Genomic DNA, 13757 nt, shown 5'->3' on the forward strand with positions numbered 1-13757 from the left:
AGGAAGTGGTACAAGTTGTTGAGAAACGTGATAAATTCAGTTTGGTTGAGTTGGACGGTGGCCGTGGGCCATCAGCTGGAGATGTTCAGATGGTTAGAGAAGACCTGAACAGAGAACAGCATCTCAGAAGGAAGAAGTCTAGGACGCTGCTGTCCCACAGACGCCTAGAGGGAGCCTCGGAGGCAAGTTCTCTAGCAGCCACTCACAAAAGGGTAAAGAAACAGGTGATGGTACACTTTTTAAAAAAAAAAGATTTTACTTATTTATTTGACACACAGAGAGAGGGATAGAGCATGAGCAGGGGGAGGAGCAGAGCGAGAGAGGGAGAAGCAGGCTGTCTGCTGAGCAGGGAGCCCCAAGCGGGGCTTGATCCCAGGACCCTGAGATCGTGACCTGAGCCGAAGGCAGATGCTTAGCCAACTTTGCCCCCCAGTGCCCTGGTTACAGTATTCTTAATTACACATTTTATTTAAAACAGTAAATCTAAAATGTTATTTCATTCTGTAATCAATACAAAATTATTAACAAGACACACTGCACTGCATTTTGGGGAGGAGGGGTAGGTCTCAAATGCAGTGTATACTGTATACCAAGCACATCTCAAGCCACGTTTTGAGAGCTCAGTAGACACGTGGGTCAGTGGTTATTAGAGGGAATCCAGGCACTGTGATAGGAGCTGAGAATTTAGTGGTGAAGACCACAGACACAGTTTCTCCTTCTTTAAACTTTCAACGTGTTAGAGAAAAGGGATACTGTTGGCCTAAAGGTTCTCTTTGCAAATTAGATAAAGACAGAGCTTCTGAGCAGAGCTGCCCCACTCCTGGGATCACGGAGTGCAGGAGAGAGTTCTCTGCCTGTTCACCTCTTCTGCTCCAAACCTTTGCCTAGAACAGATGCCCCAGGACACCCAGGCCACTCTTCAGGGAATACAGACACAGGTCATTACAAGATAACAGGCTAGTATTTTAATGCAGGAATTTCCTGCAAGGGGGACTCAGATGTACAGAGCTCAGAGAAGTCCACTCTCTAAGGAAGGGTGACCAGACAAGAGGCTAATGGAAAGATGAGATAGTAATTCTCAGGGCAGCTCATGGAACTAGGAGAAGTTCAGGTCATAGGTGGGAGGGGATGGGTGGCAGGCATGAGACTGAAGAGTCCAGGGGCCCCCTCTGTAGAATGGGTTAGGGACCCAAACAGCAAGCAGAGCCCTGGAACCAATAACATCGGTGGTCATCTACAAAGAAGTCAAGCAGGAGGAGCAGTCAGGAATAGAGGATGAGGGGCACCTGGGCGGCTCCATTGGTTAAGCATCTGCCTTCAGCTCAGGTCATGATCTCAGAGTCCTGGGATCAAGCCCTGGCATCGACCTCTCTGATTTGTGGGGAGTCTGCTTCTCCCTCTCCCTCAGCCTCTTCCCCTGCTTCTGCACTATCTCTGTCAAATAAATAAATAAAACCTTAAAAAAAAAAAAAAGAAATATAGGACAAAACTCAGGGACAGGGAAACATAAAAGGCACTGAGAGAGAGAGAGACTATGAAAGTGGCCCAGCCAGGTGTCAGGTGCGGCAGAGGAGTCGAGGAGAAGGAGGGCTGTGGGATGGCTGTTGACCTAGTCACCGAGGCAGCCTCGAGAACTTGGGTGAGCAAAGCCATGAGAAAGGGGAGAAACCAAGCAGCAGGAATGGAAGGACAAATGGAACGGGAAAGAAGAGAAGATGCTTTGGGGACCTGAGTAAGGAATTTAATGCCGCTACACGAAGAAAAGTTGTTTGCAGTCCTCTTTGGTTTTTTGGTCTCTACTCATAGGATACCTGCCCATCTTTAGAATTTCTGTTTTCCGCCTTCACTCTCCAACACTACTACATCAAAGCAGATGAAGGACCTGCAGAAAAGATGACTTCTGTATTCATTCAATAAATACTGTTGAGCACTTACTTCAAGCCGAGAGCGAAGCCACAGGTGCAACCAGGAAACAGCGGATTTATTGATAATTTGTTATGTGTCAATGACTCGTCTCACATTTTCCCAGGAATCCCCTCACTCATTCTTCCCCACCTTATCATGGAGCACATACCCTACTTATCCCATTTTGCCAATGAAGAAAACACCAGCTCGTAACCTCCATGGGACCGGCAGACCCAAGACAATCTGGAGGATTTGGTCCATTATCGCTTCTTATGGGAACTGCGGTCAAAAGTCTTCTCTTGAAATTCTTCCCTCGTTAACTCCAAGCACTCCAGGGCACTTGAATTTACCTTGTTACTCTTCTTTTGGGTCATTTGCATTGTTTTCATTACATACTGCGATGTGGTGCTTCTTGTTCATTTCTATGTGGACCCTTCCAATTCTAAAATTTTCTCACTTTCCATTTTTTTTTTTTAAATCATTGTAATGAGAGGGTCACCTCTGGTTAGCTTCTCTATGGATAGAGTCTTGGCATGTGAAGTGTGGCTGAGGGCACCCCCATCTCCTTCATCTTTCTCTTTATGACCCTCTCTTTCCTTTATCCATTGAGTTCAGACCGTGCTGATCCAATGACCAAAGGTGCCTAGACTGATGCCATCTGTCACAGAAAACATGAGCAAGGCTCCCCCAGTGTTCTGCAGATTCCTACCTTCCAAAGGATCTCATCAGAGCATAAGAGCTCTTCCCGAAAATTAGTAAATGGTCCTCACAACACCCCTGGGAAGTACCTGGGCACGCAGCAAAGATACACAGAGCATAAATGAGCCTTTCCAGAGTGCAAGACAATTTCCTCCTCAGTGAAATGGGGACAGTTATAGCGATCCACCTTCCTGGGGTGTCAATTACCACCTGAAAGCCCTGGGAACTATGAACCGCACCAGGAATATGTACCCTTATCACACTTGCGTCGCACTTAATTGACATTCTCCTTTCCCCCGGACCCTGCTACCTGCAAGTCACACCCCAGTGACACCCATGGGTTTACATTTGGCCCTGACTGTTGACACGAAGTCTGCCTCTCTGCGTCAGAGATCTGCCTGGATCACTCCAGATCACACAGAACGAGCCTGCCAGGTGTTGATGAGCCCACGACAAGTAACCTAAATGGAATTCTGATGGGCCTTCATGGCCTTGGATGTAAACATAATTAATCAACCCAGAAGACACTACTCTATAAGCTACAAGTAAATCAGAGCACAGAGGCTGAGGACCAGGGGGGAAACGACAGATCGAGTTGGATGGTAGGAATCCCCAAAGCCTACCTGAGCAGCATGCACATGAGGGAATATTCCAGAGGAGTTCCTGTGAACAGCGGGCCCCCTGACCCACCTACCCCTGGGCCTTGGTTGACCCCTCCCTCTCTCCCATGCTCTGCCCCCGCCATCTTGTTCTCATGTCTCTCCTGTCTCTCTGATGAATGGAAACTGGGAGCCCCAGGCAAGGAATCCATCCTGTTCATTAGTTTGAGTTAATTAAATATGAAACACAGTTACAGAAACAAAACCACGTCTGCTCCACTTCTCCTCACCTGTGGAATTGCTCATGCATTTCCTGGTGGGCGCATGGACCATTGGATTCCCTCCATTTTCTTGGTTTCAAACTTTCTTCCATGTACATCATGTTATGCAGGAGCTTTGGTTTTGATTCTTCTTGAGCTGACCTGTGAGCCGTCTGCTCCAGAGGAAGGGGCAGGAGGGGCTCAATGACAATGCATGGAAATCACATTTTCGAGAAGAGAGCTCTCCTATAGTTTTCACTGACTCCCTAAATCCCTGCTGCCCCTAAAAAGATGTGGGGCAGGGATGTAATCCCACATGCGGAGGAGGGAAAGTGAAGATCAAGGAGAAGAAGAGGGACCCGAATGATCGTCAGAGATAGAGTCAGAAGCAAATGGGTAAATAAACAATCCAAAGAAAGATCTTTCAAATATAAGCCAGGTCATTCTTTAAAACCTAACTCTCACTAGAAAATACCACTGCCTCATGCTTTCTAGCCCAAATATGGGCAGTGACATACTCTCAACCGGGAGCTTTCTTAAGGGCGGAGAAAAGCCCATGCTGTCACCTCTGTGATTTCCAGAAAAGCTGCACGAACTCAAACAAATCATCTCTTGCTATCAGAAAGGAGGCAGCAGGAGAAAGTCAGGTAAATCAGAGCCCATTGGAATAGTTGCATGAATTCCTCAAACCTAGACCACTAGAAAGCATCCCCAGTTTTCATCAGTCAAGTGCTTACTGCAGGATTGTAAACCTGACCTTGGGTGGATGGGCGCATAAAGGACAAAGTGGTTCAGTGACTGAGGTGGAAATTTTTACATTCACCTTAGGAACACCAGGAGTGAGTGTCCACATTTTAATTGGAAAGCTGCCTTCGACCATCATAATAAAACCCTGAAAATGCAAGGCGAGTTGCAAATAGAGCGAGGAATGATTTCCAGAACTCTTCTTTCCAAATGCAACATTGCAACAATGCAGCTGGAAAACCATCCGCTGTGGAGCCAAACAAAGATGCCTCATCTCTAGTCCTCCACCTTAGGTGAGAAAACAGAGCGTGCCATGCCAAGATATCAACACTTAACTCTCGGTCGTGAGCTTAAGAAACATTTCCAGCAGCTCAGGCCCTTGGTAGTGCAGGGGAGGAGATGGGAAGAATTCCACCCAGAGCTCACAGCGGTGTCAACAGTGGGTACAGAGAAAGACAAGCAGGCGCTCGGGAATAGTCTCCGAATAAGCTTGTCAACGCCAATTTAAAAATACTCTGTCAGGCCATTGGGAAAGACCTCATTATGGAGAGAAAACTCTGCTTTGGGTGGCTGATAAAAACGAACACAGGATTTAAACTTTGGAGAGGAATGCTTTCTTGATATTTTGTGCTATACTCCAAAGACGAGGCATCATAGGAGAAACGAGAATGTAGAAAGCAAGGAAGGTGTTAACTCATACCATGGAAGTGCATGAAATGTAAACTTAGATAAGCAGCAAGTTACAATATATATTTTTGGGCCTGGATTGTCCAATGTAGGTATTTACATAATGTAACGTTACTGTCAGTCCTCTATCGATTTTTTGCCGTAGAAACCTGGTGAATGAAGGACCCAGGGTGTTCATATATTATTTATTCATTTATTTGCGAGATTTGTCTAGTATATAGGTCTCCAAATAGCTAACAGCATTTTGCCAGGCTCTTCTACACTTGTAATGTTTAGCATTAATGTTTAGCATTAAGAAATAAGCAAAGAAGTAGGAAATTACTTCCATTTTTTGTGGGTACCGTGGCTATGTAGAGGGGCAAAACAACATAGGGTTAATTTAATGAATTTCAATTAGAAAAAAAAAAGAGTAAAGAATAACACAATGTAAACATTTCTTTAAAAATGTATAAACACTTGTAATTCATATGCCAAAGAATGATAATTCTATGTCCCCAACGATACCAAAATCCTGGTCATAGTGCATGTAACAGCCTAATAAGACACTGTTCTTGGCTGGCATTGATGCTGACCACCTTCCAAGGGAGGTTTATAGTCAGGTGATAAAATGTTCATAGGCCTAAGCACAGCAACAACAGAGAAATTCAGATTTCTTCCTTCCTTCTCCTCCTCTCCCTCCCCTCCTCTTCCCTCCCTTTCCCTTCCCTTCCCTCCACTCCTCTCCCTTCCTTCCTTCCTTCCTTCCTTCCTTCCTTCCTTCCTTCCTATCTGTCTCTCTCTTTTCGATAAGGGGTCTCCGAGGATTTGTTCTCAGCCCCAGAAGAGCTCTGTTTCTCACAGTTACCTCTATTCATCTGCTCCCCCCCCCCCAGTGCCTCTCTGGGTGATTTTTTTTTTTTTTTAAGAAAATGTCTCAGGCTTTTATAAATGCCTCATTCTATAGCACCGTAGTGCTATAGAAGGCCATATGTGAGTTGAAGGGTGAGATTTTGGGGGTCCAAGGAGATAAAACAGGATGGCCAGTGTCAGATCAGTCAGCTACAGGTTGGAGGTAGAATCCTAAGGTCTCATTTGCATGGAGGTTCTTACAGCAAAAGTTCTTGTGTTCATTAGAGAACAAACAGGTAATCGCAAAGAGATGCTTTCTGTCTATGTTTATGGAAGGAAAGGTTTTGGGTCCAAAGAATTGATCTGGGGACACTTTCCCCATAACCCCTTCCTTCCTCCTGATGCATTTCTTGTGGAGCTCATAACACATGGCAACCGAGTGGACGGAAGGGGACTGAGGGTCAGAAGGCCTCGCTCCCACCTGTTAGCAACGACCTGCTTACATGTAGGCCAATCGCTAAAATCGTTTTGAGTGTCTGTCCTCATAAGAAGCTGAAGAATGTCTGTGTCCCGTGTGGGTAACATAAGTGAGAGAGTTTGGAAAATATTTCACAGGGCTAGAGGAGCAGACCAGCACAAGCCTAGAACGTTCTTAAAGTTAAAAATGTCATGGATGTTCCCTCGGCCTTTCCTTTCTCCTCTCCTCTAGGCTGGCTTTTGTGGACTCATCTATTCGTTCAACTTGCTTGAATGAGTGAATTCCAACTACATATCAGGTGCTGTGGCAGGTCCTGGGGTTTTGAAGTTTAATAACAGAGGTCTCTTTCTTTAACTCACTTATTATCCCACAGGGGAGACACACCAAACTAGAGATTAGCCTTTGAAAACCCCCCACAAGTCATCTGTATGGGCTTCCGTCCTCATCAAAGACTTTCTGGATGAGGTGATACTTCAGACAAGGGGTGGGGGAAGACAGGCAGAAGATGGCAGGCTGAGGAAGCGAGGAAGCAAACCACCGTCGAAAGAGAATGGTGTGCACCAAAGCTCAGGGGTAGAGGAGCTTTGAGGATTTGGGAATTCCAAACGGGCTCCATTTTACTGCAGCTCAACAAGAGTGGTGGAGAGAGAGGGCAGGGCACAAGGCTAGGATGACGGCAAGGACCCTTTCCAGCCACAGTAAAAATCCTGGTCTTTATCCAACGTTGGAACAAACAGTGAGCGGTTGCTGTCTCAGGAGAGATCAAATCTGTGCCGTGGGTGTGTGCAGATGTGTTTCATGTGGGGACCGGTTGTCATGGAATAGTTTCCATTTTGAGATCATCCAGATTTGCAACCTCCTACCCCCGTATATATACATTAACTGGCGGAGTGATGTCCTTCAACACGGTTTAAGTTTTAATCCATCTCAAAATGGGAGTCATTTGAGTCGCTAAGAATTGGTAGGTGTTCAGCGGTCTGACTTGAATGAGTGATAGGATTAAAATCCAAATGTGAGGAAACAGAACTTCACACTCTAAAACCACAATCACAGTGTGGCCAATCAGTGGGATGTGTTTGGGCAACTGCAGTCATTACGTCATGGACAAAAAAAAAGGTATGGTGACTGATTGAAATCGTCACTTCCTGGTATTTATTTTAAGAGAACTGAAGGAAATTCAGAAAAGAAATTACAATGACTTGCTGGCTCATAAGTAAAGATGGGTTGATTTTTCCCTTATAAAATATTTAATTCTCCTGATTCTCTGAATAAAATGTAGCCATTGTGGTGAAATCTGTGCCCCCCAAAGATGGTTATGATTATGGTTTGATGGGAATCGTGGTGACGGTGAGCTATCATATGACCGTATTTCATTCGTTGGCTCTGCTGTTTCTAGACCCCTTGTATTTCTTAGCTCTTCTAATGGTAAAAATTAATTTGTGAAAATGAAATTCCATGTACATTAAAGTAAATCGGTTAACATGAGGGAGTTTTCCAGGGAGACATGTTTCTTTTGTTGCTGCTGCTGTTCCTAAAAGCTTGTGATTTTTTATTAAAAATTTCCAGTCCCTGTTTCTATAGCTTGTCGGTGGTGTGAGCAGTGTTTCGTGAACCCAGGCAGTAGAGTCTCACGATGTGCTCTGTATGTACAGCACTTGGTCTTCTCTCTCCTTTCCCACCCCCTGTCCCTCCCCCTCCTTCTTTCACTACTCCTTGCAAGTAATCTTTTCGTCTTTTTCTTTGCCCATGCAACCTTTGGCACTGATTTTGTCCAGCCTTCAGAAATTATTTCAAAGCCTCTTCTTGCTTATTTTTGGAGACAGAGTTTCACCCCAGGGGAATTAATTTCCTGACCTCTCCTGGTTCCTAATAACTAACACACCCACTCGAACCCACATCTAGGCAATTACGGTTTATCCATAATCTTTGAAAATTAGTTAAAATTACTTAAAAATATTTGTCTTCTATTTACATGGAAATAACCTCAGTTCACTTCCTGGTGTTTCCTTTTTCAGGTTCAGCCAAACAACTTCTGGGCTTCATGCTCAAGGAGACCTGCAGTAGATAATTTCGTGACTTTTCTAAGCAGACACTCAGGTGGAGGTACGTGACAATTATTCACTTGACACCAGGACACACGTGCTCAGAAGAATCTTTTACTTCTCAATAAAGCAATTAGGAGTAGTATTAAATCCAAAGGTCCTTTTTATTTTTGTTTTTTAATAACAACAGCTTTTGCCACGCTCTTTCTCATTGAAGCTATACTCAGTGCTCTGCAATTTATGTTTTAGCCTCCATAATGTTAGCAAGATATTAATATATGCATGAAGAGTTGCAGTGAACACAATTACAGTGGCAAAGTGATAAACACAGAGCTATTTTGCCTGGTAATATTATGTATTTAAACAGTTTATTTGTTCAACGGTATTAACTTTAATTATATTTTGCCATTTGGGATTTTTAGACATGTAACCATCATAGCCCTTCTCCGACTATTAGTCTAAGGAGATTGCACTCATTGTAAAAATAATCCCTATTTGTTTATTTAATTTTTTTTTTCTTAATGCCTTTCAAGTAAACTAAATCGTGATAAACTTTCTTTGCTGCTGGTATTATGTGACTCATTTGGATGCCAAGCAAATCATTCTCTATTCCTGTGTGTGGCAGGGAGAGGTGTCCCAACGGGGTTGTGGCTCCAAGCCCGCTGGCCTCGGGAGCTGTGCTGAGGTCTCTCACGCCAACTGGGTGGGGCGGGGGGGTAGGGGGGCAGGGGGGAGATGTTAGTCCCCCGGACGCTGGCTCTGAGGCTCTGGGAGACTCTCCAGTGCTCTGGGAAGCACACTAACACAAAGTAAACAGGCAACCTGTCTCTTAGCTGATAAATGGATGCAGAGGGCCGGCCGCTCTTCCTAAGCCCCAGGATAGTCCTCCCGTGCTCAGCCACAGCGCGGGTCTCTCGGGAATTCCCCTTTCCAGGCAGTGAGGGGGAGGTTGGAGCCACGCAACGACGTGAGTTTCTAAGAACGTAGTGGACTCAGCGACGTCACTGAAGAGGCGAACGATGTACTGATTTCTCTCTTGCAAACTGACTAGGATATGATGAGCTCATTTAATGCTTCTGCAGAATGCAAAGTCCTCTTTGGGACCAAACGTCTTTTGCTGCCTCCCAGCCCCACACGCCTATTCAGGAATCTGTGTCTGCAATGTTCTTTTAGCTGAGACAAATCATTTCTGCATTAAATGCTCTTTATAAAAGTGGATTTATTTTCCATATCTAACCGAGAGACACATTTGGTTCAGTGTGCAGAGTGTTGCTGTCGGAGGTCCAGCTTACATAGGGTCAAGTGCACAGGTCTTAGGTGTGTGGCATGATGACCCCCACTTACCTGTGTCCTCAGGCGACCGCCTCACCGGTCACAGAAGAACATGAGGGTGAACCCCACAAGCTCTGTCTGTCTCCCTCCCCGGACTCCGCCTTCCCACCAGGTAACTTGCACAGAAGTACTGATTTATATTTTCATAAAAGCAGATTTAAGGCTAAAAAGATAGTGATTGGAGTACCTGGGTGGCTCAGTGGGTTAGAGCCTCTGCCATCAGCTCAGGTCATGATCTCAGGGTCCTGGGATTGAGCTCTGTATCGGGCTCGCTGCTTGGCGGGGAACCTGCTTCCCCCCACCCCCCGCCTGCCTCTCTACCTACTTGTGATCTCTCTCTGTCAAATAAATAAATAAAATCTTTTAAAAAAGAAAAAAACATAGTGATCACTTCCTGATAAGATACTGTGATTAATTTTATTATTTTGGCATCAAGTATTTAAGCACAGTTCATCCCTGATAAATGCAACTGCAAAGCACCATGTACTACAAGGGGCGGAAGTTTTCCCTCCTTCATTCATTAAACATTTGTTGTTATGCATAAAATGCATTAGTTGCAATAAATAGATTAAAACAAACAAACAGACAAGCAAAAACCCCAAACAGAAAACAAAAAAACACACCACAGACCCTGCCTTGCAGGGGTTTAAGTGTGATCCTTTGGCTATCGTTTGAGCCACAGTCGCCAATGTGCATATGTGTGTCACAGACACACACACAGTCATACAGAGACATGCACACACACAGGCACTTGAAGCTTTGATCTATTTTATTCCTTTTCTCCCCATACATAAAAAAAGAAAAGAAGGGAAGGAAGGAAGAGAAAGAAAGAAGAAGGAAGAGAAAAAGAGGAAGGAAGGAAGGCAAAGAAGAAAAAGAAAGAAGAAAGAGAAGAAGGAAGGAAGGAAGGAAAAGAAAGATAGAGAGAAAGCAGAAAGAAGGAAGGAAGGAAGTTCAGACGATGTGGTCCTCCTGTTGGATGAGCCAGTTCATTGGCTCCCACCAGACATGAGATCAAAAACATCCTATAAAGACTTCCAGATCAGCAAGCATTCTTCTGCTCCTGGTAGATTTACTCTGGTATCTTTGGTTTGCATTCTCCTGGCTTGTGACTGGCTTTCTGGTCCTGCATTTGGACCATGAGCTTGGTTCCTGCTGACCCCTTTCCTAGAATGTGCTCCACTTTCTCTTGCACCATCTCCTTGGACATTTCTGGCTGCTGACTCTGGTCTTAGGGACACCCCACTGCTACTAGAAAAGAGCAGAGTTCCGATTGTGGCCTCTTGCTATAACAAGGTTCTCTTGGCATAAATTTTTGCATTTATAATCAATTTTCCCATTCCCTTGGTTCCACCAGAGAAGATAAAATTTCCTTGTAGATTCTCTTTCCTTGGAAATTTCCATGGAATTGTCCCGAAGTATTTCTATATGACTTACCAGGTCGGTTATTCTATTATTATCATTATTATTATTATTATTATTATTATTAATGTTGAAGAGGTTTTTTTGTAATGCCCTTGAAACAGGATGCTTTGTGGTAGAATTCCTGTTATAAGAACACGGATCTTTAATGTGGCCGGCAATCCCAAATGACTAATCCGTACACACTCCTACACTTCTATACACATAGTGGCCTTATAGTTCTTGCAAGAGTTGTTTAGCTATTAATTACTCTTTCAGTTTTCAAGTGGAGATAGGACCCCACCATGAACTTGTCAAGCTTTTTCCCTTTACAAATTTAGCTTCATTTTGAAAGGAAATATAATTGATGAAGCCCATTGCTGTGTGCCATAAATTACAGGTATCTGGCATGCATTAAAAGGAAAGGAACAGCAAAGTATGCTGGGACTTCTATATAAAAAAGAATATATACCTCTATGTATTCCTACAGAGAAGGAAAAACATCGCAGTCTGGACCTGGAGTGCTTAAGCTACCATGGCTTTCTTATTCTCTTTCTTGTTTGTACCAACTGGAGCTATTTGGTTCTATGTTTTCTGGCTCTCTGCGGTTGGCAGGTGTTTCTGGAATCCAAGAAACTAAAGCTTAGTCCGTGTGTATAGAAGAATGCCAGGCTCATTCATTCATTCCTATAGAGATAGAAAGAGTGACCCAGTGGAAAGCATTTCTTCCCCTTGTCTTTGTGCTTTTCTCCAAGCTTTTAGGATGCACCCTACTTCTGCCTATGATACCATCTTGGAACTTTTGACTCTTTGGCAGAGACTCTGCAGTCGAGCCTACAAAATGATGAGTTCCTTCTTGGTGCCACTCCTCGTCCTTGTTGTCACCTTGACGTCACCGCTGGCGTGTGTTCCACTGTGGTTGGTGCATCAGGTATGGGGTGTATCTCGCGGTATACAAAAAACACCATGCTAATCATTTATGCATCTCATTGTTGAGGCTTGGAGCCACTTTTTTGAGAAAAAGAATAGGATTTCAAAACCTAGCAAAATAATCCAAAACGATCACTTAGGAAAGACTAAGATCTGGTGAAAAGTCCATTGGTGCTTCGTTTTGTAAAGTGTAGAATTTGCTTCTGGAGTTGGGTTGGTATTTTGCAGAATATTCCACAGCTGTAAATAGGGCCTCATAGGGCCTTCATGTGTTCTCACGGTCTTCTTTTGAAGCTGGATGGCTTTCTCTCAGAAATGTATTTTGGAGCTAATCATTTCAAATTGCTCATAGATGCACATAATAAACTGGTCTTTGACATTGTTTCCTACATAATTTAGTTCTCGGAGCAGTTTCTGTTTTACACATTTATGACTTCTTCGTAGTTGCACCAATACACCAGACGTAGTTATCAGAGAATGAGCTGATGTTTTCCCATGACATTTGCTAGAGTAAAATAAGAGTGAATTGTTGCTCTGTATTCCCCTGTTCCCCTTTCAGTATGTGTGTGCACGTACATTTTTCAGTAAGTTGAAGTGTTTCCTTAAAAAATTTAACTAGAACTCTCTTTTGAGCCTTCCTGACATATTATGTGAGAATAGTATCTGTTTAAATTGTTTTTCTTTCAAAGTCACACGTGGCATCTTAAAATAACAAGCAGATAATGCACAATTAGCCTTTTCCTTTAAAATCCAAATGAGGAAGAGTGCACGTGAGCAAAAACCAAAAGAACGGGAGCAAGCACGCAATCATTTCTCCTCAAGTTATTCTTTGATATTATTGGCACATTTAAGAAGAAATTCAAAACGGGCCAATTTTGCCTATTATTACACAATCTGTGACTCACCATGAAAGCTGCCATTGAGTCCTCTGACTGGATTCAGGCAGGATAAAGACCACCATTCAGACCACCACTGGCCATAGGACATTGAAGTAGAAACAGGGAAGGAGAGGCCGTGGAGGGACGTGTCCCCTGATTTTATGCCCTCTGCAAGTGCTGTTTGCATTCACGGAAGGAAACTGCCACCTGCATGCTCTGTGGTAATCATGGAATATAAATCCATAAAACCAAGAAAAGGCCCTTGCAGGACACAATCGAGTGTCATCATTTTCTTGTTCTGCACCGTCCCACATGTATAATGTATATTTCTGGGTACAGGGCGCATGAAGAAAGATTTTATCACCCATTCCATAAAAGGCTGCAGAGGATATGAGATTCACGGCCAATAATGACCAAACAAAAATCTCTCGTTTTGTGCCCAGATAATTTTTAGCATTTTCACTAAATCCAGCTTAGTTTATGCTAAATGATTTTGCATGTCCCAGTTAAAATTAGAAAGAGCATGAAAACTGAGCGTATTCCTACAAAATAATGTAGAGTCCTTCCCACTGGTAACTAAGTGATATTGTAAGCGGAAAGCATATCTATATTGTAAAAACTAAAATATTAGCAATGAGTTTTTGCTGGGTGAAATTCAAGATAGTTGCCTGATTTCAAAGTTGAGCCTAAAAGAGGAAAAAGGTTACATCCATTAGAACAAGTTTCATATTTGTAAGGCACTCACATTTTTGGGGAGGAAACTTGTTACCTAGAATATGTAAATTTTGCCAATGAAAGAACCAAGGATCTAAAAGACCCACCCAGATTTATTAAAGGAATCATCGTAAAACCAAGACTAACTTCTTCTAACTTCTAAACCATTGCTTTCATTCTTCCTCTGTTCACTTTGGTCATCCAGTCCATTTTGGACAAAAGGGAGCATACCTACATTGATATCCAGAACCTAAGATTTT

This window comes from Lutra lutra, chromosome 6 (genome assembly GCF_902655055.1).
Source record: "Lutra lutra chromosome 6, mLutLut1.2, whole genome shotgun sequence".
NCBI lineage: Eukaryota > Metazoa > Chordata > Mammalia > Carnivora > Mustelidae > Lutra > Lutra lutra.